Here is a 24,209-nt window from a genome sequence, read left to right as displayed (position 1 = left end):
GAGTGAGGAATGGTTGCAACTGAAATGTCAGAAACAGGTGCAGTAATCGAAATAGATATGACAAATTTGTGGAAAAGATATGAGATGTTAAAGCACCACTCCATCTACAGGCCACTGGCCCATCGGGACCATCCGATCGCCGTGTCATCCTCAGAGGAGGATGCGGATAGGAGGGGCGTGGGGTCAGCACGCCGCTCTCCCGGTCGTTATGATGGTATTCTTGACCGAAGCCGCTACTATTCGGTCGAGTAGCATCACGAGGCTGAGTGCGCCCCGAAAAATGGCAACAGCGCATGGCGGCCTGGATGGTCACCCATCCAAGTGCCGACCACGCCCGACAGCGCTTAACTTCGGTGATCTCACGGGAACCGGTGTATCCACTGCGGCAAGGCCGTTGCCAGTATGTTAAACCAAACAGAAAAAAAGCTGTATGTTTTCCTATGGACCGACACTTGGAACTTCGGCACTAAGCGTTCTGTGTTCCTCCCCCTCACACTCTAACTATAGTTAAACTGTTAAACCTTTTCATTAGGCAATTGTTTATGAGGATCTTATCACATTATGTGTTCTGTGAGAGCGAAAACTTTTACAGAGCAAAATAACAGAGAAATTTATAGTCTTTTGCGGTAGAGGCATAGGATGTAGAAGTCAGAGCTCGCCTCTAAACAACACTTTACCGAATGAACTTCTCCCAATAAGGACGATATGACACATGAGTTTTCCACGTGTGTGCTTCATTTAAAGGTCTGGAACATGGCTGCGTGGTCAGCGCCGCCAGCGACCGTTTAGAAAGTAAACTTGACAGTAATAGCAGCCCCCGGTCGCAAAAAAGGGGTCTTTCGACCCAGGTTTCGGCACGGCATAATATTTTTGAGAACGTCATAATGGGGTCATGCCTTCCCAAAATATGTAGAGTTTTAATAGAATAAAGTACACATCTGGATAACTGATGAATCATATTTTCCGAGATGATGCCGTAATACAGATGTATTGTGACTTCACAACAGATTTCTTTTAATACTCTCCCTTCACTGTGGCAGCCATACTTCCCAGCGTCAGTAAAGGGATGTACCCAACGACGTATTTTAGATATCTGTCGATAAATGTTAATTAAGTTGACAAAAGCCAGGAATCCCTCATCGTCCATAGAAGACATGTGGTTACGTTACTAAATATTCTCATTTCTATTAGCACCAATTCACACGTGCGAAACGCCAGTTGTGGGGCGGCGAGTAATAATCCAGTTCGTCGATACTTCGTTATGTCCCCATGAAAAGACACATTGTGCATGCTTTACACCTGCCTTCGCCGTTTACAAGAGCCTGAAAACTATTCCTGAGGTCATCCACGAAACGATGGAGAACTTATCGTCCATAATTTCCAGTCTGTAAATCCACAATACTCTTTGAGCTCACTGAACGGGAATGTTCATATCTGTTATTTACTCGGCGGGCTTAGGAATTATGACTAAAAACAAAACTTTTGAGTTTTAAATGACTAACATATTCCGTAGACGCTCACTAGCCCAAAAAATGTTTTACTTTTCCATCTAATTCATCTGTCGGAAATAGCACTATTAACAGTTCCGAGACCACCTCTGCGGGAAGTTCCAAGTAAAGTGGTCTATCGCCCAGACTTCTAATCGCTAAAAGTTAATCGCTCGCCTTAAAAGTGGAAAATATTCTGGCCAGTTGTCTCGTGGTTTTGTCAACATTTCGGACGGCACACAAACAGTTTGCCCCGTGAAATCTAAGCGATCGAGGACGGTGTACAGTCCTCGCGAGTTTACTCCCTACTTTTACCGAAAATGCATTCACGTCTGTCCAACTCTGACGTCATCCGAGGCACAACGCAAGCAGGTGTTTGACTGGAGCGACGTATCTCTTTCCACTGCTTCTCTGGTTGTATTTATACATGGGGCGCAGCTGACCGCCAAACGGAATATCTGCTGTCAGCCGTCCTAGACACACGTAGCAGCATCTAAATGACACCTTTCTCGGACACTTACCAGTTAATAGCTCTGTCATTCAACAGTTTATAATGTTCTTAATTTTTGAATGAAGAGAGTTAAGTTTCACAGTTAGAATGGAACTGACAGTAGAACATGAGCTCTGAACTGCCTCTTTAAGATTCCTTGTAATCATTGTATTTACAACACAGGTATGAAACTTGGTACAGCTGTATTATTGCGTGATTTATTCGAGTGCTGTAATTAAAATTTGCTGTTAAAAATACAAACGATACTTAATTTGACATGAACAAGGACGTTTTTGTTCCAAGTTTGATTTTTAGTATGTAACTTGGAAATTAACAATGGTAATTTATTGGTGTCACATATTTAATGTTTTTACATGAAAATGAAGTTACATATGAATTTTCGGCTTTCTGGGGCTAATATTTAGCTGCTTCAGTTTTTCGTAAAAATCCGATTTTAAAGAAAATTTTGCTTTCATCAAGTTGAAAGTTGTAACTTTTAATTGGGACATACATCTGCATATTCTGAATAATTTGTCGTTTCCTAGTTTTATTATACATAGCTACTTCATTTTTCTTAAGATCGTATATTTTGCCCAACATATTCACTTGATCATTATGAGACTATACAATGTTAGTATTAATATACTTAAGAATACACTGATAAAGTTTGGAAAAGTTATTTCAATTTTTTAGTTTCACTCTTAGACTATGCTGCAGTATGTAAAGCACAGCCACGTTATGATGACGTTTCGCGTCTGTACCTCTTACTATGATACAGTGCTTGTTTCGCCTTACAGTGCCATGTATCTGATGCGCCATGTGTGTCACATTACTCGCTTGTCACACCAGTGTGTGGCAGGACCGTGCACCCCTTGCCCCGCTCAGGAATCAGTGAATGAGAGCCATGTGTTGGCGCGTGGGACGACCGTTGGCCACTTGCTTCCGTATGAGCGTGCGTAGCAAGTGGTAACTACCAAGTGCTGCTGATGTAGTTTCACCATGCAGATGTAGGGCTCTAGTAGTGGGACTCAGCTCCAACGGGCAATCGACTGTACCATGGAGACATGGCACCTATGGAGTCTTCAAACACTTGGCCACGTATCTTTAACTCCTGGAGGAGATGCCTATCAGTGACACTTATGTGGTCTCCTTAACTGAAAATGGTACCACCTGGGAACAGATAACGCCTTAACATTATGCAGCAGCAAAAAAAAAAAAAAAAAAAAAAAAAAAAAAAAAAAAAAAAAAAAACAAACAAACAAAAAATAGAAATAATTCAGAGGCCAAGATCACTTAAATACTGTTTACTCTATAACCGGTTTCAACACACTAAAGGTGCCATCATCGGACCTGAATGTAGATTAACATTTATAAACCATTTGGATATAATGATACATGAGGCAGACCAGCTGATATAAAATCATTATCACAACAAATAAGGAACAACCGCTCTCATGGTCATTCTTTTCCATAAGATATGTAAAACCGCAATCACAAGACAAAACTATTTGGTACATGGCCGCTGCAGCCTTGGCTTTTGAATTATTTCTACAACAGTGTGATCGCCCCACTACGCACTGCGCGTTCACTGCAAAACAATAAATACATTGGCTGTTTCACAGTCAACAAAATTGTTAGCAAAATCACTTTGCAACAGTTGCCGCAACGTTGGAGTATTTTACACACTGTCAATGTTGTCAAATACACAGAAGAATTTTATTGAAGAAAAAATACAATTTTCCAACGATAAATTTAATCTCAGCTGTCTTTGCCAGTTTGACAGCTCACACACACCCTGTTACTATTGAAACAGTGCAGCTGGCGCGGAGCTGGGGGCAGGAAGGTGCTGGAAAGTGGATTCAACATCTGTACCCAAAAAGACATTTATTCTTCAACCAAAAATTAATCTAAAAAATAACTTATTTTCAACAACCCTTTAATATGCGTAAGAACTTTAATTCATACTATAAATTAAATAAGATAATTTTTAAATCTTTACTGGCAGATTAAAACTGTATGCCAGACCACAGTTTTAATCTGCCGGCATACACTTTTAATCTGCCAGAGAAGTTTCATATCAGCGAACACTCCGCTGCAGAGTGATAATCTCATTCTGAAGACAATTTTTACAAATTGGAAATGTACAATTTAAGATCAGTTGGCTATAATGTCTCCAATGGCTCTGTCCCCACCAATATTGGGTAATCATGTTTACATAAAACAGAAGAAAAATATTTTTATTTGGAAAATTACATGTCAATAAAGTTAACACAACGAACGTCTGAATCTTGACTCATTTTAGTCAAAGACCTTTAGTTACATTATACAATTACAGCAGACAACAATTTGTCGAAGTAAACTTCAAGAAACGACACCAAAGTGATTGAAGAAACAAGTACTGGGCACTAATTATTAGCTTACTGAGCTACATCATTTTGATATTATGCTAAATAATCTTCAAGCCTAATTTTATACTATCTAGGTTAAGTTTTTCCATACTTTGCTGAATATCTTTTGGATCTGTAGTAAACAAAGTAATATCTTCTATAAATAGAATGTGGCTCTGATGAGAACCGTGCATATTTGATGATATGATGCACAGATTTTAATTTTAGAGAGCCGGTAAACCCCGGTAACAAGAGATGGCTGATGTTCTCATTTGACAACCTGTACAAGATCTGCTGGGCTGTATTCACTTCCGATATCACTTTATCCTGTTCCTTAGTTCAAGCAAAATAAAAATTTATTTCTAGTCTGTTCGTTATATTTCTCTAAAGATCTTGCCTACCATTCAGTAGATCACAACAAGCCTGTAGTACTTCACATTTTTCCTACTTGCTATCTCCTTGGCTACTTGATAACGTCCTCTTGCGCAAATGTCCTGTGGGATAGATGTACGAGTTTTGCTTCTTCCACATCTCTCCACACTTTTATTATCTCTGCTGTCATTCTGTCATTCCACTCATTTATCCTCTTCACATCGCCGAATTGCTCTCCAAATTTGATTTGGTATTACTTTCGGTATTTACCCATTCGAACAGTCTTTTGTACGAATGTTTGTTTCCGTAGGTGCACTATGGAGAATTTTGGAGAAATACCTAAAGTAAGTCACATCAGTGTAATCTGAATTTGTAATAGGAGTGATATTACGTCTACACACCATAAGTGCTAGTTCGCTATTCTTCACACTTCATATGATCTCAATGTTTTTTATAATAACGTCATCATAGTGTATAGGCTGAAGAGGGGACCCTGTGTGGGCATCCTTTAGTGACCGTCAAATTGCGAGGCATAGATTTTATGAACAAAATAGACGTTTGTACCTCATCTGGAGTACAAGTTGGCTCAACCAGATTGGTTTGCTAAATTATTTGACAGCCATGGTGGTCATAAAATGAAATTAATTCCATTCAATAAGTTTTTACGAAACAATAACACCTTGAGAAACGTCACTTGCAACAGGGACCGTAAAGACTGTATTTTTATACAGGGTGGTCCATTGATACTTAGCAGGCCAAATATCTCACGAAATAAGCGTCAAACGAAAAAACTACAATGAACGAAACTTGTCTAGCTTGAAGGGGGAAACCAGATGGCGCTATGGTTGGCCCGCTAGGTGGCGCTGTCACAGGTCAAACGGATATCAACTGCGTTTTTTAAAATAGGAACCCCCATGTTTTATTACATATTCGTGTAGCACGTAAATTTGAATGTTTTAGTTGGACCACTTTATTCGCTTTGTGATAGGTGGCGCTGTAATAGTCACAAGCGTTTAAGTACGTGGTATCACGTAACATTCCGCCAGTGCGGACGGTATTTGCTTCGTGATACATTACCCGTGTTAAAATGGACCGTTTACCAACTGCGGAAAAGGTCGATATCGTGTTGATGTATGTCTATTGTGATCCTAATGCCCAACGGTCGTGTGCTATGTATGCTGCTCGGTATCCTGGACATCATCCAAGTGTCCGGACCGTTCACCGGATAGTTACGTTATTTAAGGAAACAGGAAGTGTTCAGTCACATGTGAAACGTCAGCCACGACCTGCAACAAATGATAATGCCCAAGTAGGTGCTTTAGCTGCTGTCGCGGCTAATCTGCACATAAGTATCAGACAAATTGCGCGAGAATCGGGAATCTCAAAAACGTCGGTGTTGAGAACGCTACATCAACCTCGACTGCACCCATACCATATTTCTCTGCGCCAGGAATTGCATGGGGACGACTTTGAACGTCGTGTACAGTTCTGCCACTGGGTACAAGAGAAATTACGGGACGATGACAGATTTTTTTGCACGCGTTCTATTTAGCGACGAAGCGTCATTCACCAACAGCGGTAACGTAAGCCGGCATAATATGCACTATTGGGCAACGGAAAATCCACGATGGCTGCGACAAGTGGAACATGAGCGACCTTGGCGGGTTAATGTATGGTGCGGCAATTTGGGAGGAAGGATAATTGGCCTCCATTTTAGCCATGGCACTCTAAATGGTGCAATGTATGCTGATTTCCTACGTAATGTTCTACCGATGTTACTACAAGACGTTTCACAGCATGACAGAATGGTGATGCACTTCCAACATGATGGATGTCCGGCACATAGCTCGCGTGCGGTTGAAGAGGTATTGAATGCATATTTCATGACAGGTGGATTGTTCGTCGAAGCACCATACCATAGCCCGCAGGTTCGCCGGATCTGACGTCCCCGGATTTCTTTCTGTGGGGAAAGTTGAAGGATATTTGCTATCGTGATCCACCGACAACGGCTGACAACATGCATCAGCGCATTGTTAATGCATGTGCGAACATTACGGAAGGCGAACTACTCGCTGTTGAGGGGAATGTCGTTACACATATTGCCAAATGCATTGAGGTTGACGGACATCATTTTGAGCATTTTTTGCATTAATGTGGTAATTACAGGTAATCACGCTGTAACAGCATGCGTTCTCAGAAATGATAAGTTCACAAAGGTACATGTATCACATTGGAACAACTGAAATAAAATGTTCAAACGTACCTATGTTCTGTATTTTAATTTAATAAACCTACGTGTTACCAACTGTTCGTCTAAAATTGTGAGCCATACGTTTGTGACTATTACAGCGCCATCTACCACAAAAAGAAAAGAGTGGCCCAACTAAAACATTCATATTTCTTTACGTACTACACGAATATGTAATAAAAATGGGGGTTCCTATTTTTAAAAAAGCGCAGTTGATATCCGTTTGACCTATGGCAGCGCCATCTAGCGGGCCAAACATAGCGCCATCTGGTCTCCCCCTTCAAGCTAGACAAGATTCATTCTTTGTAGTTTTTTCGTTTGACGCTTATTTCGTGAGATACGTGGCCCGGTCACTATCAATGGACCACCCTGTATATATTGACAATGTGGTCACAAATCCAGAAAATTTTTACTGAATGTGACAATGGTCGCGGAAGCCTACGATTATTAGTTAATTCCGTGTCGGAATAAAGTCCGACATAAGGAGCTAGGATCACGCCATTGCTAGCTATAAACTGCATGCAGAGAGGTGGTATTGTCTGGAGCCGACGTTCCAGGCAGAGTGCAATAATTAATACGTAATCTCTCTCCCATGCTCTCTGTTCGCTACATATAGTGGGCGGTGCATGGTGGGCGGTGCATAGCGGGCGTGTTGTCATCAAATCACCTTCGGCAGTACAAATGCTCTACTCAAGCGACAATCTAACTCCACATGCAGATCACAATGTATTCCACTTGTATATTGTAGGAGAATATCAAAACAAAACTCAAACATAAAATTTAAAAGAAAGTTAAATTGCAGTGAGACTTTCTACGTGACCTGTATATGTTGTCACTATTACGTGAGAATCACGTATAGAAAGACGGGATTGGGGACTTAGAACTAGGCCGAGTCAGCTTAATTTGCCATATGAGCTTCGAAGACATTTTTACAACAAATATTTTTCTTTAACTTGTCTGGACAGAGGCTTGATGATGATAAGGTTTTTGGTGGATGCGGGAGGTGGCGCTTTCGAGAAAGAACGCTAATACAATTATTACGAAAAAATTTCCATGGAAACGATTTCATTTTACCAAACATCAGTTTCGGCAATGCGTATCTATTAAGCTAATAAGTTTCATAGGGGTAAAACCCTAACTTTTGTGGCGAGATTCCGCCACTTTTGTTAGTAGTCATTATTACAAAATACAGCTAACTAAATACATCAAATGAAAGAGTTATAATACAATGTAGACATATTTAGCTAAATTGAAATGGCCTGCTTGCACACTAACTACATTCTCTTCACAGGGCAGCAACCCTAAATCAGAATCACTACTGACGATGCATGAGTACAATAGCTATCATTGATTAAAATAATACACGATCACAAAATAGATACTCAGCTTTTGTATTGTGAGACAGTGTGGCATATAACTTAGTAAATGGAGTTAACAAAGAGTGTGTTCCGTCTCTCAATAAGTAAATACTTCCCCTGTCAACTGAAAAGAAGTCGGCGCGAAATGTCCGACGGCTAGATTGGTCGGCACTACAGATAACCAGCAGGTAGTTGTTGACAACTGCAACATGGGCTGCTGATAACGGTTGGGCGATAGCTGAGTGATAACTGTCCTAGAACTGATGATAACATTCTCGAACTGGAACTGCTGAGAACCGTCTGATTGTCAGCATGTGGTCGCTAAAATCGTGTGTTCAAAGTGCGAATATCATACTATGAAATGTTTCAAATGGTTCAAGTAGTTTCGGGTTTCAGCGCTATCGGTGGTGGCTAATGTAGTATTCGAGGATGACAAGCCTATTTCAAAGTCTTGTAGTGGAAACACAAAGTAGTTCCTCGTACGTACCCACCTAGGACGTGGCTAATCATGCAAAGTCTGGCGCCACACTGAGACTGCCTGTTCTGTGAAACCTCTGAGACTAACATTACGTGCCGGCCGGTGTGGCCGAGAGGTTCTACGCGCTACAGTCTGGAACCGTGCGACCGCTACGATCGCAGGTTCGAATCCTGCCTCTCGCATGGATGTGTGTGATGTCCTTAGGTTAGTTAGGTTTAAGTAGTTCTAAGTTCTAGGGGACTGATGACCTCAGTGCTCAGAGCCATTTGAACCATTTTTGAAGTAATATTAGGCACCGCGTCTAACGGAGACTCAGCACGTAAATGCTGCAGTTCGCCTGGCGACAGGCATTATCAAAATACAAATTTAAATTTGTCATTAAGTAAACTGAATTACAGTCAGTCAATAAAAGTTGAACTACATATAAAATACAAAAAAAGTGTAACATGGCATTTTATAGTATCAGAAAAAGCACGAAAATTACTTGTAAATCTAAGTATTGTAACTCAAGACAGGTTGTTATTTAAAGATAACTACCGAAGAAATTCTGTCCATGAGGCTAAACTACGCTACATAAACGAGGCTTAAATAAAATGCAAAATATTCATAGCTCATCGCAGGCTGCATAGCACGGATGATTGTTCTTCTAACACAATATGAAATTTTCAGGTAGCAACAGAATAGTTACAACGCAGGTTTAACTACTGACGCCATTCGACGCCCATCAATAACCAGAAAAAGAATCAACAAAAAATATAGCAAGTAATACAATGGTAGCATTGCAAACTATTTGCTGTAAGAAGATCCAGTGTTCACGACAATAGGAAAGCGTCAATTGAGCTTACGTAACACTATGTGGCAAAGACCTATCTGCTAACACGAGCCGCCTCACTGCTTAAGTGAACCAGTACTGACAGCTTTAACTGTAGCGTCGGCCTCTTCTCACGCGTTTACAATATTGTGCGGCTTATAGTCTGTACACTGCGCGGGTGGTTTCTGTGTGCTTCGACTTCTATGGTAATTAATTGCACAGTAGGTGCGTACCGCTATAGTAGTGCGAAGTATAAATTCATATTGTGGCTGCAGATACTGCTTACTGATGGATCGCTAAGGGCTTAATAGTTATTATTTTATTAGCAGCCATTGCTCATTACGTAAATACGAATTATTCATTAAAATAAATCTTCAGTTGTGAATCATAGTATTCGGCAAATAGCGTTGCAAGGGTACACCTATATTTATTACATATTATCATTACTGATTTTACACACGACTAAAATCTCTTAGGGTTTTTACTCAGGTCGATTGACAACATCTTAGCTTCAAAATCATTGAAGGCTTCTCTCATTGCTCTCCTTACGCTCGTTTTCGCTTCTTTCAACTTTTGTTCGTCAGCTAGGTTTTTACTTCTCACGAATCTGAGATAAAGTGCACTTTGTTTACGTATTAAACCATGGTGGATTTTTCCCATCCCTTAAAACCTTACTCGGAACAATCTTGTCATATTGAAGGATGTTTTTGAATTTTTTCATTTGTTCTCCATATCTTCGTCCTAACCACCGGCTGCTGAGATATTCTGAAATTTGTATCCTGTCATCCTTGCTGAGCAAATATATCTTCCTACCTTCCTTTATACTCCTTGTAGGGTCTGTCGTCATAGAAGCTGTCACAGCCTGATGATCACTGATACCTTCTTCTACGTTAACTGATTCGAGAAGTTCCGGTCTGTTCGTTGCCAAGAGGCCTAAGACGTTACCCTCACGAGTTGGTTCTCTATCTATCTGCTCAATATTCGGACAAGACATGCAAAACAATGCCACACGAATCCCTGTCTCTGGCACCAGTTTTGATGGCATAACACTCCCAGTCTATACCTAGTAAGTTGAAGTCATCCACTATTACAACGGCTTGATCAGGAGTATTGCTAATGGTATTCTGCACCATCACTGGCGACTAACCTATCCTTACCATAAACGTTCCAATCTGAACTTATGATTTCGTTGTCATTGATGTTTGGTTTCAACCAGCTTTTTGTTCCCATTACTATGTGTGCATTATAACCTTCAGTAAGCGATACTAATTCTGGGTCCTTTCCTTGCATCCTCCTGCAGTTTACTAAAATCATACTAATCATTTCTATCTCTGGTCTACGAGGACCAAGACTCTCTCAGGTCACTGCGGCTGATTAAACAGGTAAATGGTCTTTGACCCCAAGGAAGGGGTTCTCTAACCGAAAAAAAGCCCCATGTGCACACCACACTTACTCCGCTACCCAAGTAGCCGCTTCCTGCACGTAGTGCACGCCTGACCTATTAAGGGGAATCCTAGAATTCTGAACCCGATAGCGGGGGGTCGAGAATTTTGCATCCGATACTGTCGCAGTCATTTGAGCCTCTGGTTTAGATCTTCCACTCTACTCCAAACCAGAGGACCGCGATGAACCCTGGGTACGATGCTACAAATAGACAGCTGAACGTGCACACCGCGTGCCTTCATCAAAGCAGCCGGCCGCCGAAAGGAGGAGCCGAGGATGACCTGAGAACCCAAGCGGCAGGCATGCCACTACATACAGCAGGTAGCACACCGTGCGCTCGATAGACGCCGGCAGGGCCTCCTCTACATTACGGATGAGACCTCCCGGCAAACATACCGAATGAACACTGGAATTTTTTCCTGCCTTTCTTGCTACCACCCTGAGGGGCTCCGTCACCCGCCTAATATTGGAGCTCCCAATGACAAGCATACCCACCATCTTTGCTTGTCCAGACTAGGCAGGAAAATCGACAGCTGGCCCAACAGGAGAGGCATCCTGTGATGGCTCTGAGTTATCACCAACACTGGGGAGCACCTCGTACCTGTTGCTAAGACGCAGGGAGCCAGCCGCACGGCCTGGTCCATCTTTCGCCTTACGCCCTGTGACACGCGAACCCACCACTGTCTACCATCCACTCTGGAGTGAAGACGGACCGGTCAGAAGCCGCAGCGACGTCCGGGTCACCAGGGGATTCCAGTGACACCAACGGTGTCGCAGGTCTCGTCACTATTGCCCCGACGTCATCGCAACTTTGAGCCTTAGCTAGAAGCTTGTGCAGCCAGCGCAGCTTCCAGCTGTTTACGGACAGCAGCCAACTCTCCTTGTGTCCTCTCACAACAATCACGGTCCCTAATCATATCGCACTCTGTATAAAATAGATATAAGGTCTCAAACGGCGCTACTGAGTTTGAAATGTATACAAAAATATACCAGAATAAAGTAACACTTAAAGTTGCAGTGCAGATTTCTCACTGTATTCTGAGACCGCAAGATATTAAACAGAAATAAATATCTCTACTGAAGTTGATTTATTTACAGATACCTGTTGTTAGAAATCCTGTTTACCGAAAAGTTACTGCGCGAGATAAATATTCAAACTAGAATGCACTGATAGAAGCTGCATGCTGTCTACTAGCAGAAAACTAAAACATTGTGGCGTGACGGAGCTTCAGGCGACTGGAGTATTTACAACAGGAAGCCGCCCTACTCAAGGATATTCAGAAGAATTACTCAAAAACAAAACCTGCGATTAATTTTCTAACCCCTAGTTTGCACAGTAAAATACAAACGTACAGTTTACTTTTTGCAGAAACACGTCGAAAAAAAAGTAGACTGAACTAATTTACTGTTGATCAGACAAGTGCTGCTGCTGATGCTGCCGCTGCTGCGCGTCCTCTCGGTTCGGCTACACTGACGCTATAACGACAAGCAGTTCAGGGAATTGTTATTTAATCCTGCTTTTACTGATTGCATCTGTATTAGAATTATTGTCTCAAGAGCAAGCTTGTACCTGTGCATGTATCTGGTAAACACTCATATGGCAAACATTTTCATTATAATTTATATTCGAATTAATTGTTTACATGGATAAAACTTTGTGTGTAATAAAAGGTGAATGAGGTTCTCCATCATTAACGGCCCAGTCTTTCCACTTAGTCCTGTACGGCCGTTTTATGAGGCGCCCATGTATTCCCCTATCAGTGCTGCTTCACGGCAAGGTCTCATTTGATCGTGATGGTATTTCAAACAGCAGGAATATCCTCGTGTGGGATGAGGAAAACCCTCACGCTGCATTAGTCACGCTATCAAGTACGTTTTGCTGTAAATATAGTGGCCGGCATTGTAGGCGACGGTCTCACTGCGCTACGCCTTCTACCTGGCAGTCTAATGGCCACCCGTATCTGAAGTTCGTGCAAAGAGCTCTACCTGAGTTGCTGGGAACCGTACTCTTGGCTGTTCGTGAGAGAATGTGGATAAAACATGACGGTGCACCACCTCTCTTCTACATCTACATCTACATTTATACTGCGCAAGCCACCCAACGGTATGCGGCGGAGGGCACTTTACGTGCCACTGTCATCACCTTCCTTTCCTTTCCAGTCGCGTATGGTTCGCGGGAAGAACGACTGCCGAAAAGCCTCCGTGCGCGCTCGAATCTCTCTAAATTTACATTCGTGATCTCCTCGGGAGGTATAAGTAGGGGGAAGCAATATATTCGATACCTTGTCCAGATACGCACCCTCTCGAAACCTGGACAGCAAGCTACACTGCGATGCAGAGCGCCTCTCTTGCAGAGTCTGCCACTTTAGTTTGCTAAACATCTCCAGAACGCTATCACGCTTACCAAGTAACCCTGTGACAGAACGCGCCGCTCTTCTTTGGATCTTCTCTACCTCCTCTGTCAACCCGACCTGGTACGGATCCCACACTGATGAGCAATACTTAAGTATAGGTGGAACGAGTGTTTTGTAAGCCACCGTCTATGTTGATGGACTACATTCTCTAAGGACTCTCCCAATGAATCTCAACCTGGCACCTGCCTTACTAATAATTAATTTTATATGATCATCCCACTTCAAATCGTTCCGTACGCATACTCCCAGATATTTTACAGAAGTAACTGCTACCAGTGTTTGTTCCGCTGTCATATAATCATAGAGTAAAGGATCCTTCTTTCTATGTATTCACAATACATTACATTCGTCTATGTTAAGGGTCAGTTGCCACTCCCTGCACCAAGTGCCTATCCGCTGCAGATCTTCCTGCATTTCGCTGCAATTTTCTAATGCTGCAACTTCTCTGTATGCTACAGGATCATCCGCGAAAAGCCGCATGGAACTTCCGACACTATCTACTAGGTCATTTATATATATTGTGAAAAGCAATGGTCCCATAACACTCCCTTGTGGCACGCCAGAGGCTACTTTAACGTCTGTAGACGTCTCTCCATTGATAACAACATGCTGTGTTGTGTTTGTTAAAAACAGCCACACAGTTGGTCTGATATTCCGTAGGCTCTTACTTTATCAGGCGACAGTGCGAAACTATATCGAACGCCTTCCTGAAGTCTCTTCAGTGTGGATGTCCGCAAGCATCTCATTGCTGCTCGCTGGATTCGAAGAGGAGGTCCTATGCCATGGCCTGGGAGGTCACCTGACCTGTATTCCCTTGATTGTTTCCTATGAGGATATCTAAAGTCCTTGTGTATGAGACCCTAGTGGATACGGAGATGGAATTAGTTGCCAGAATTGTAGCTGCCTTTGATGTGATTCGAAACACACAAGAAGTATTTTTCGTGGTACGTCAGAATCTTGTTCGCCTATGTCATGTTTGAATTGAGGTTGGTGGCCGCCAGTTTCAGCACCTTTTGTAAGATACAGTACGAATGATACGCCCATTGGGTCCATTGTGTCATTTACACTTAACTGTTAAAAAGTACACAGTAATGTTATATTATTTCTATTATCTCCTTACGCTAGCTCCTTCGACCCCAGGTTCTCTACCTCAAATTGTCCACCTCTACGTCGCACGCTCTTAGAGAAACACCCTGTATGCAGATGGCGGTACTACCGTATACATAAGGAATCAAATGGCTATCCATTGGCGGAGCTATCATTTGTTCTCAGGTGATACATGCGAAAAAGTTTCCGACGTGATAATGCTACACAACGGGAATTAACACACTTTCACGTGGCATGGTAGCTAGAGCTAGACATATGGGACAATTCATTTCGGAAATCCAATATTCCGAGATTCACAGGGTCAAGAATGTGCCGAAGGTGCCAAATTTCAGGAATTACCTGTAACCACGAACAATGCAGTGGCTGACGGCCATCACTTAACGACCAGTTGCAGTAGCGTCAGTAGCGTTTGATTAGATTGTCAGTCTAACAGACAAGCAACACTGCGTGAAATAAGCGTAGGAAACAATTTGGGACGTACGACGAACATATCCGTTAGGACAGTTTGGCGACATTTGGCTTTAATGGGCTACGGCAGTAGTTGACCGACGCCATTCCCTTGATAAGAGCACGACATCACCTGCAGTGCCTCTCCTGGGCTCGTGGCCATATCGGTTGGACCCTAGACGACTGGAAAACCGTGGCCTGGTCAGAAGAGTCCCGATTTCAGTTGGTAAGAGTAGATGGTGGACTTTGAGAGTGGTGCAGATCGCCACGAAACTCTGGACCCGAGCTGTTAATAAGGCACTGTGTAAGCTGGTGGTGGCTCCATAATAGTGAGGGCTGTGTATACGTGGTGATTGATTGGAAAGGGTTATATACGGCTATTTGGAAGCCATCTGTAGCCATTAATAGAATTCATGTTTAAAACCAACGATGGAATTTTTATGGATAACAATGCGCCATGTAACCGGGCCAGAATTGTTCAAATGGTTCAAATGGCTCTGAGCACTATGGGACGTAACATCTCTGGTCATCAGTCCCTTAGAACTTAGAACTACTTAAACCTAACTAACCTAAGGACGTCACACACAGCCATGCCCGAAGCAGGATTCGAACCTGCGACCGTAGCGGTCACGCGGTTCCAGACTGAAGCGCCTAGAACCGCACGGCCACGCCGTCCGGCCAGAATTGTTCGCAATTGGTCTGAAGAACATATTGGACAGTTCAAGCGAATGATTTGGCCACCCAGATCGCCCCGCATAAATTCCATCAAACATTTATGGGGCATGATCAGGAGGGCAGCCCGTGCACAAAAGCCTGCACCTGCAACACTTTCGCAGTTATGGACAGTTGTGGAGGCAGAATGCCTCAGTAAATCTGCGGGGGATTTCCTAGAACTTGTTGACTCGTTGCCACGTCGGGTTGCTGCAGTACGCTGGGCAAGAGAAGGTCCGACACGACGTTAGGAGGTATCCCATAACCTTTGTCACCTCAGTGTACAATAACTGTAGCTTTATAGATTTCTCATGGACCTTCCTTCACACCAACGCCTGTGGTAGTTTATGAATTCCCAAAATGGTTATCTGCAGATCTGTCATTTTTGCACTATCGAAAGGGCATACGACGATGTCTTGTTCAATCAAGCATCTACTTCTACATCTACATGTACATGGACGCTCTGCAAATCACACTTAAGTGCCTGGCAGACGATTCATTGAACAACCTTCACAATATTTTTTTTTATTCCAATCTCCGACAGCGCACGGGAAAAACGAACACCTATACCATCCGCGTGAGTCCTGATTTCCCTTATTCCATTATGATAATGCTTCCTCCCTATGTAGACTGGAGTCAACAAAATATTTTCGCATTCGGAGGGGAAAGTTGGTGATTGAAATTTCGTAAGAAGATTCCGCCTCAATGAGAAACACCTTTGTTTTGGAGGTGCCCACCCCAAATTCTGTATCATGTTAGTGACACTCTCTCCCCTACTCCGCGATAATACAAAACGTGAAAAACGTGCTGCCCTTCTTTGTACTCCGTCAGTTCCATCTGGTAAGGATCCCCAGCCGAGCAGCACTATTGTAAAAGAGGACGGACAAGCGTAGTGTAGCAAGTCTCCTTAGCAGATCTGTTACATTTCCTAAGTGTCCCGTCAATAAAACGCAGTCTTTGGTTAGCCTTCTCCACAACATTTTCTATGTGTTCTTTACAATGTAAGATGTTCGTAATCGTAATTCCTAGGTATTTCGTTGAATTTACGGCCTTTAGATTTGACCAATTTATCGTGTAACCGGAGTTAAACGGACTCCTTTTAGCACTCATGTGGGTGACGTCACATTTATCACTATTTAGGGTCAATTGTCAATTTATGAACCATTCAGATATCTTTTCTAAATCGGTCTGCAATTTGGTTTGGTCTTATGATTATTTTACTAGACGATAAACGGCAGCATCATCTGCAAACAATCTACGACAGCCGCTCCTAATAGATAAGGAACAACATAAGGCCTGTAAGACTACCTTGGGGAACCCCAGAAACCACTTCTGTTTTACTTCGAACTGCGACTTCTCTGACTGGAAATCGCGAATCCAATATTCCATAAGCATACAATTTCACTACAAGCAGCTTGTGTCGAACAATGTCAAAAGCTTTTCGGAAATCTACAAATACGCAATCAATTTGAAATCCTTGTCAACAGCACTAAACACCTCGTGTGTATAAAGACCTAGTTGTGTTTCACATGAACGATGTTTTCTAAATCCATATTGATTGTGTGTCAATAGACTGTACTCTTCGAGGTAATTCCTAATGTTCAGACACAATTTATATTCCAAAATTCTGCCGCATATCGACGTTAATGATATGGACCCGTAATTTAATGGGCTACTCCTGCTATCTTTCTCGAATATTGGTATGACCTGTCCAACTTTCCAGTCTTTGGGTACGGATCTTTCGTCGAGCCAGCGGTTTTATATATAAGAAAAATTGGTAACGTTATTTCCATTAATTGACTGTTCTTTCAATTTATTGTAGAGTATTATACTCATAATGAATGAAAAATTCACGACGCTGACGTAATATTCTACACCATTATTTAATTTACAAACCGAATTTTTTGCTTTTACGCCACTGTCAGTCACAAAGATAAATATGTGAGCTGTGAGTGGGTGTTTTGGAGGAAGAGGCTAAACATCTAGGTCATCAGTCTCATCGGTTTAGGTAAGGACGAGAATTGAAGTCGGCCGTGCCCTTTCAGAGGAACCATCCTGGCATTTACCTGGATCGATTTAGGGAAATCACGGAAAACCTAAATCAGGATGGCCGAACGCGGGATTGAACCGTGGTCCTCCCGAATGCGAGTCCAGTGTGCTAACCACTGCGCCACCTCGCTCGGTGTGAACTGTGAAATCCTTGTGTGGTCAAAGATTTCACAATAGCACAGCTTCAGAGTACCTCATCTGATTTGCAGACGATTTTTAATGCTCAATTTATTACTCAAACGAGAGGAATTATTTGAGTAAAAATATAATTTAAAAAATATATATTAAAAGAAATATATGAAATACCAAATAATATTATCCATGACAAATTGTAAAAATGGTTCTCGAAAGAAAATAGTGTGAACTGTGTATAGTAAAATTCCATACGATGTTCCAAGGACCTGAGAGAACAAAGTAATCAGCGTTAAAATGTCTGATTGTTGTTTTTGTGGTCTTCAGTTCGAAGCCTGATCTGGTGCAGCTCTCTATGCTATTCTGTCCTGTGCATGCCTCTTCATCTCCGAATAACTACTGAAGCTTACAGTCTCCTGAATTTGCTTAATATCTTCATCTCTTGGCATCCCTCTACGATATTATCCCCCCACAGAATAGAAGAATAGAATTTGTTATGAGGTCTTATGGAACCAGACTGCTGAGGTCATCGGTCCCTAAGCTTACGCACTACTTATCTAACTTCAACTAACTTCTCCCCACACTTCCCTCTAACACTAATCTGGTGATCCTTTGATGTCTCAGAATGTGTCCTATTAACCTATCCCGTCTACTTGTAAGATTGTGCCACATATTTCTCTCCTCCCTAATTCTATTTAGTTCCGTCTCATTAGGTAAGTGATCTACCCTTCTAATCATGTGCAATCTTATGTAGCACTACGTTTCAAAAACTTCTATTCTCTTGTAAGACGTCTTGGTCTCCTGACCTTCATTCCTTACATATTCCGCCCTCACAATCATATTCCGCATATCAAGACGCTTCATTCGAACCCAAATTCGATAAGATAAAGTCAATGTTGTATGAATTCATGTAAGCGATATGCAAATAACAAGTAAGTGCACCGTAGTTGAAATACTCGAGGCTGGCGTACACACACACATTAAAGGCACGACGGTCACAAAAGCTTTTAGTTCGGGAGAGGCAAATACCGCACGCCAGGACACCGGTCCCTTCAGAGGTTTTCAGAGGGAGCTATCTACTCGTATGTCGGCCGGCGACTGCCCATGGAGCGGACAGCGTTTGCCCGAGTAAATGGAAGAACGACCTTGTGTTTGGCTTAAAAGCAAATTCCGCTACACTGTGTGGGAGCGATCAACCTACGCATTCTTTACAAATATAGCATGCAGTTTCAGAGATTTTCACAGGGAGACAGCAATCGCCAAACGCCGATGCTACAGATTTCCGGATTGGTCGCATTAAATGAAACGCCATTCTCCCGTTTTAGAAGAGCAATGCTTATTGGCAGACGATATTTCTGACTCCTTGAGCTGAAGGAGTAATGGAAGAGACCGAAAGATATACCCCTCCACGTCTGGCATGGAGAGGGGCCGTTCCGTTGTCGCTCTTTGAGCGAGAACACGTAACGAGAGCGTGCGCGGTCGTACGTGTACTCAAAGAGCGAGAACACATCTCTTCTCAGTACTTCACTGGGAGAGCACCTCTGTCGAGAGCGAATCAGAGTCCGACTCTATATTGAGTCCTTGTGATTAAGCGTTGTTCACTGTGTTGGCTGCCACACTTATTGTGCAGTGCGAACGGACAGAGTTATAGTTAAATGCCACGCCAATAGTTAGACTAGGGGCGAACAGGAGTCCTTGACTTCATCTAGGCTTAGGGAGAGTTTGATTGGCGAAGGTCAATCCAGATAGAACGAGAGTTAACTTATTTGTCACTAGCGAATGGCGCAGACATCAGTCATCGCAGCTTATGGTATTGTGCGCTACAGCTATTGCGAGCCCCATATTTCCTCCACTACAGTACCCTTCACTGCATTTCACAAACGAAGCCTTGACCGTACCTAGCAACATTCTAATGGATAATTATTCAAGTTGAGTATGCGCGGCTCTCAGCCATTCTACCAAGTCAAAAACAATCTTAAACTTTGTATAGAAATTTCATTAGCGAGTCCTATCCTTAAGAGATAACTCCACATTCCGAAAAGAACACGGAAATAACGTGTTCAGTTCATAACTAAAAGTACCATTGTGTTTTCTCAGACTTTTTGCAAAATAGATAATAATTTTCGTTAGTTTCATGTTTTTCTTACACTAACTAGCACTACTCCAGTACCAAAGTATCCCACTAGTTACGTAAGAAATTTTGTGAATTTTTGTGTCATTTCCTTACAGCAGACGACTCCAGAAGATACTTATTGCTGAAAATTTTTCAGACATTTCTCTTTAGAACGTTAGGAGTGTCTGTCTGACTTCTGCAGTAATGTGGGCGTGGAAATTGTATCTTGCAGGAGCCACAGGGTAAAGAGTACATCTCAGATTAATCCGTTGCGCAGAATGACAGAATCGCACCCACACGCTCACACTCTTCTTATGTAAATTGTTTATCGTCCGTGTTTCACTTCCTTACGTGGCTACATTCCATACAAATGATATCAGAAAAGACTTCCTAACAGTTAAATCTATATTCGATGTTAACAATTTTTTCTTCTTCAGAAATGATTTTCTTGCAATTGACAATCTACGTTGTATATCTTCTTTATTTCTGCCACCATCAGTTATTCTGCTGTCCAAATAACAAAACTCATCTACCACTTTAAGCTTTTCGTTTACTAACCTAATTCCCTCAGCATCACCTGATTTAATTCCACCACATTCCATTATCCTTGCTTTGCTTTTGTTGATGTTCAATTTATAGCCACCTTTCAGGACATTCCATTCCGTTCAACTGCTCCTCAAGGTCCTCTGCTGTCTTTGCCAGAGTTACAATGTCATCAGCAAACTTCAAATTTTTAGTTCTTGTCCCTCAACTTTAATTCCTTCTCCAAATTTTTCTTTGGTGCCCTTTGCTGGTTGCTCAATGTACAGAGTGGATAACTTCGGGGATATGCTATAACCCTGTCTCACTCCCTTCTCTATCACTGTTTCCTTTTCATGCTACTCGACTGTTACAACTGCTGTCTGTATGCTGTGCAGGTTGCAACAGCCTTTTGCTCCCTGTATTTCTCTTCTGATACCTTTAGAATTTCAAATAGAGCATTCCAGTTAACATTGTCAAAAGCTTGCTCTGAGTCTACAAATGCTACAAACGTAGATGTACCTTTCTGTAACTTTTCTTCTAAGACAAATCGTAGTGTCAGTATTGCCTCACGCGTTCCCAAGTTTCTCCGGAGTTCCAAGTGATATTCCCCGAGGTCTGCTCCTACCAGTTTTTCCAATCTTATGTAAAGAATTCGTATTATTATTTTGCAACCATGACTTGTTAAACTGATGGTTTGGAAATATTCACACCTTCAGCATCAGCTTTCTAGGAACTGGAATGGTTACATTCTTCTTGAGAGCATTTCGCCTGTCACATATGTTGCATTTCTTACATCCTGAACACAGAATGGAAGAGTTTTGTCGTGGCTGTCTCTCCCAAGGCACTCAGTACGTCTTTCAGAATGTCGTCTACCCCTGGAGACTAGTTTCGTCATTCAGTGCTCTGTAAAACCCCTCTCACAATATCATCTTCATCTATGTCCTCTTTCATTTATATAAGATTGCCTGCAAGTTCATCTCCCTTGTGTAGACTATCTATATTCTCCTTCCACCTTTCAACTTTCACTTCCTTCTTTAGGACTGGTTTTCAATCTGAGCTCTTGATATTCACGCCTCTTGTTCTCTTTTGTCCAGTGGCCTCATCTGTCTTTCCCCAAATTATATATGCTTCTAAATCGTTACATTTGTCCTCTAGCCATTCCAGATTAGCCATTTTGCACTTTCTGTCAATGTCATTGTTTTAAAGTTTTTGTTCCCTTTCGCCTCCTTCATTTGTTGCATCAAAAAATGCAGCAACCGTCCGATGAAAAACATGTAAAATATAACAAGTGAGACTAAACAGAAAAATGAAAAAAAAAACTGTATTTATTTATATATTCACATATTTTACACCCACATTGGAGCACTTTATTCAATCTATATACATTAAGTCTTAATACTAATTGCAGATTTGGCTTTCATCTTCTGCTCCCAAAACTTCTTCATCCTTTCCGACTTGGCTGCCCTTTATTCATCAGTTACATTGCAATTTTTGCGTGTAGATGTCTTTAGTTTAAATCTTGTATCACTGTGTTTCTGGATCTTCTCTCTTTTGCCTTCAGATTGTTGCAATGTCAAGTCTAACTCGTCTAAATCATCTTGAACTTCTTTGAAACAGTTGTTCTTGATCTTACTTTTCCAAAAATAGGTGGACAGTTGTTACAATATCCTGGTTTCTGATAGTCTGGGAATGTGGCAGGGAAAAGCAACCCTCCTTTTCCGCACTGTGTCAGTTATTGACTCAGTTTCTTGGTATATAACTTTGTTAGGTAATAGTCGCCACTGTCCCTCTACTCAGCATTTTTGTTTATAACTGTTGTGGATTGGCAGGAGCCAACCCACGGAGTTTGAAGGAAGCCGAAAGGCACACGTTTAAGCTGACGCAGGCTGGCGTGAGGTCTGGAACAGGACAAGGAAATGAGAACTTAGAAAAACGGACTTTAATCCATTAATGTTGAACGTAGCTCTTATCTGTACATTCTTTACAATATCAATAGCAACTGATAATGGCGCCTTGCTAGGTCGTAGCAAATGACGTAGCTGAAGGCTATGCTAACTATCGTCTCGGCAAATGAGAACGTATTTTGTCAGTGAACCATCGCTTGCAAAGTCGGTTGTACAACTGGGCGAGTGCTAGGAAGTCTCTCTAGACCTGCCGTGTGGCGGCGCTCGGTCTGCAATCACTGATAGTGGCGACACGCGGGTCCGACATATACTAACGGACCGCGGCCGATTTAAAGGCTACCACCTAGCAAGTGTGGTGTCTGGCGGTGACACCACATTCCTCACCCGCAAATCGGCGTACGGTGGTGTTATAAGTCTTCCGCCCGCCGTGGAGAGGACCGCATGTTGACGTATGCGACGAGGTGGGGAGCCTAACAACAGGCGAGGCTGTGCCACCCGCACCCTGCCATTCGGTCCGAGGGGGGCTAGGAAACGCCTGAAAACCTGCTCCAGGGTGCACGCCAACATGCGGTGTATGCGCCCGTAGAGAGACAGGAGGGGCCGAAGGGTCGACCTCCATCGGGCCGAGGCACCCGACGGGCGAAGACGACATATGGTCCGGTGCGGGCAAGAGTACCATGTCGGAGGACAACTGGTCACGGGAAGCGATCGGCGGCGCGTGACCCAGGGAGGTGCGCGGTGGTTGCAGCGAAGCGTCCACTGCGGGCGTCGCCGGCGGGAGAACAGGCGGCGGCGGCAGCGGCGCGTCGCCATGGGGCAAAATGGAAGGCAGCGTCGGTAAAACCTGGGGCTGAGGCGAGCCAGTAGATGGGTCCCCAGAGCGCTGACCGGACGGCACCGTCGCTGAAAGCAGACGGCGAGCGGCAGATCCCATGCGACGACAGAGGCGCAGCTGGTTGAGATGCCGGCGCACCTCACCAGAGGCCCCCAAAACCAGATACATAGCGCGGCCGAGGCAGCGAAGAATGCGCCCTTCAAGCCAACGCCGTGAACCTCGATAGTGGCGATAGTAGACAACGTCACCTGGGGCAAAAGCAGGTGTCTGCCACTGCACAGGAACCTGATGCGGCGGATGTAGCAAAGACATCAAGGTTCGATGATGACGACTGTGGAGCAACTCAGCCGGCGAGCGACCATATCGGGGCTGAGAGCGATACGAGGACAAAAAGAGCAATAAAGCCTCCTCCCGAGAATGCGACTCTTTCTACTTCAACATCTGGGACTTGAAAGTCCTGACCAATCGTTCAGCGGCACCGTTTGACTGAGGTGAAAACGGCGCGGCTGTCAGATGTTGAATACCATTGGCCATGCAGAATGACTGAAATTCTGCGGACATGTATTGTGGGCCATTGTCGGAAACAATAGTCTGTGGAAGACCTTCAATGCAAAAGGTAGCAGATAACGCTTGGATGGTGGCAGATGACGTCGTGGAAGACATCCGGACAACAAAAGGAAAATTACTGAAGGAATCTACCACAACCAACCATCGAGCATTCCAGAATGGACCAGCAAAATCGATGCGTAAGGGTTGCCAAGGGGAAGTGGCTTTTGGCCATGCAAAGTATTTCCGCGGTGGTGCGGATTGTTGTTCGGCACACGCCATGGAAGAAGAGCACATATTCGTAATCGCAGCATCGATTCCGAACCAAGTACAGTGCTGACGAGCAAGTTGTTTC

At 43.1% G+C, this 24,209-nt stretch overlaps 1 pseudogene; it reads right to left on the bottom strand.

Annotated features, from left to right (window-relative positions):
• Positions 1-281: 281 nt before the first annotated feature.
• On the bottom strand, positions 282-399 carry LOC124790671 (annotated as a pseudogene).
• Between the last annotated feature and the right edge of the window lie 23,810 nt (positions 400-24,209).

This window comes from Schistocerca piceifrons, chromosome 3, assembly GCF_021461385.2.
Source record: "Schistocerca piceifrons isolate TAMUIC-IGC-003096 chromosome 3, iqSchPice1.1, whole genome shotgun sequence".
NCBI classification, from domain to species: Eukaryota; Metazoa; Arthropoda; class Insecta; order Orthoptera; family Acrididae; genus Schistocerca; species Schistocerca piceifrons.
The sequence above is the reverse complement of the archived record's forward strand: the minus strand, read 5'-3'. Positions and strand labels throughout refer to the sequence as shown.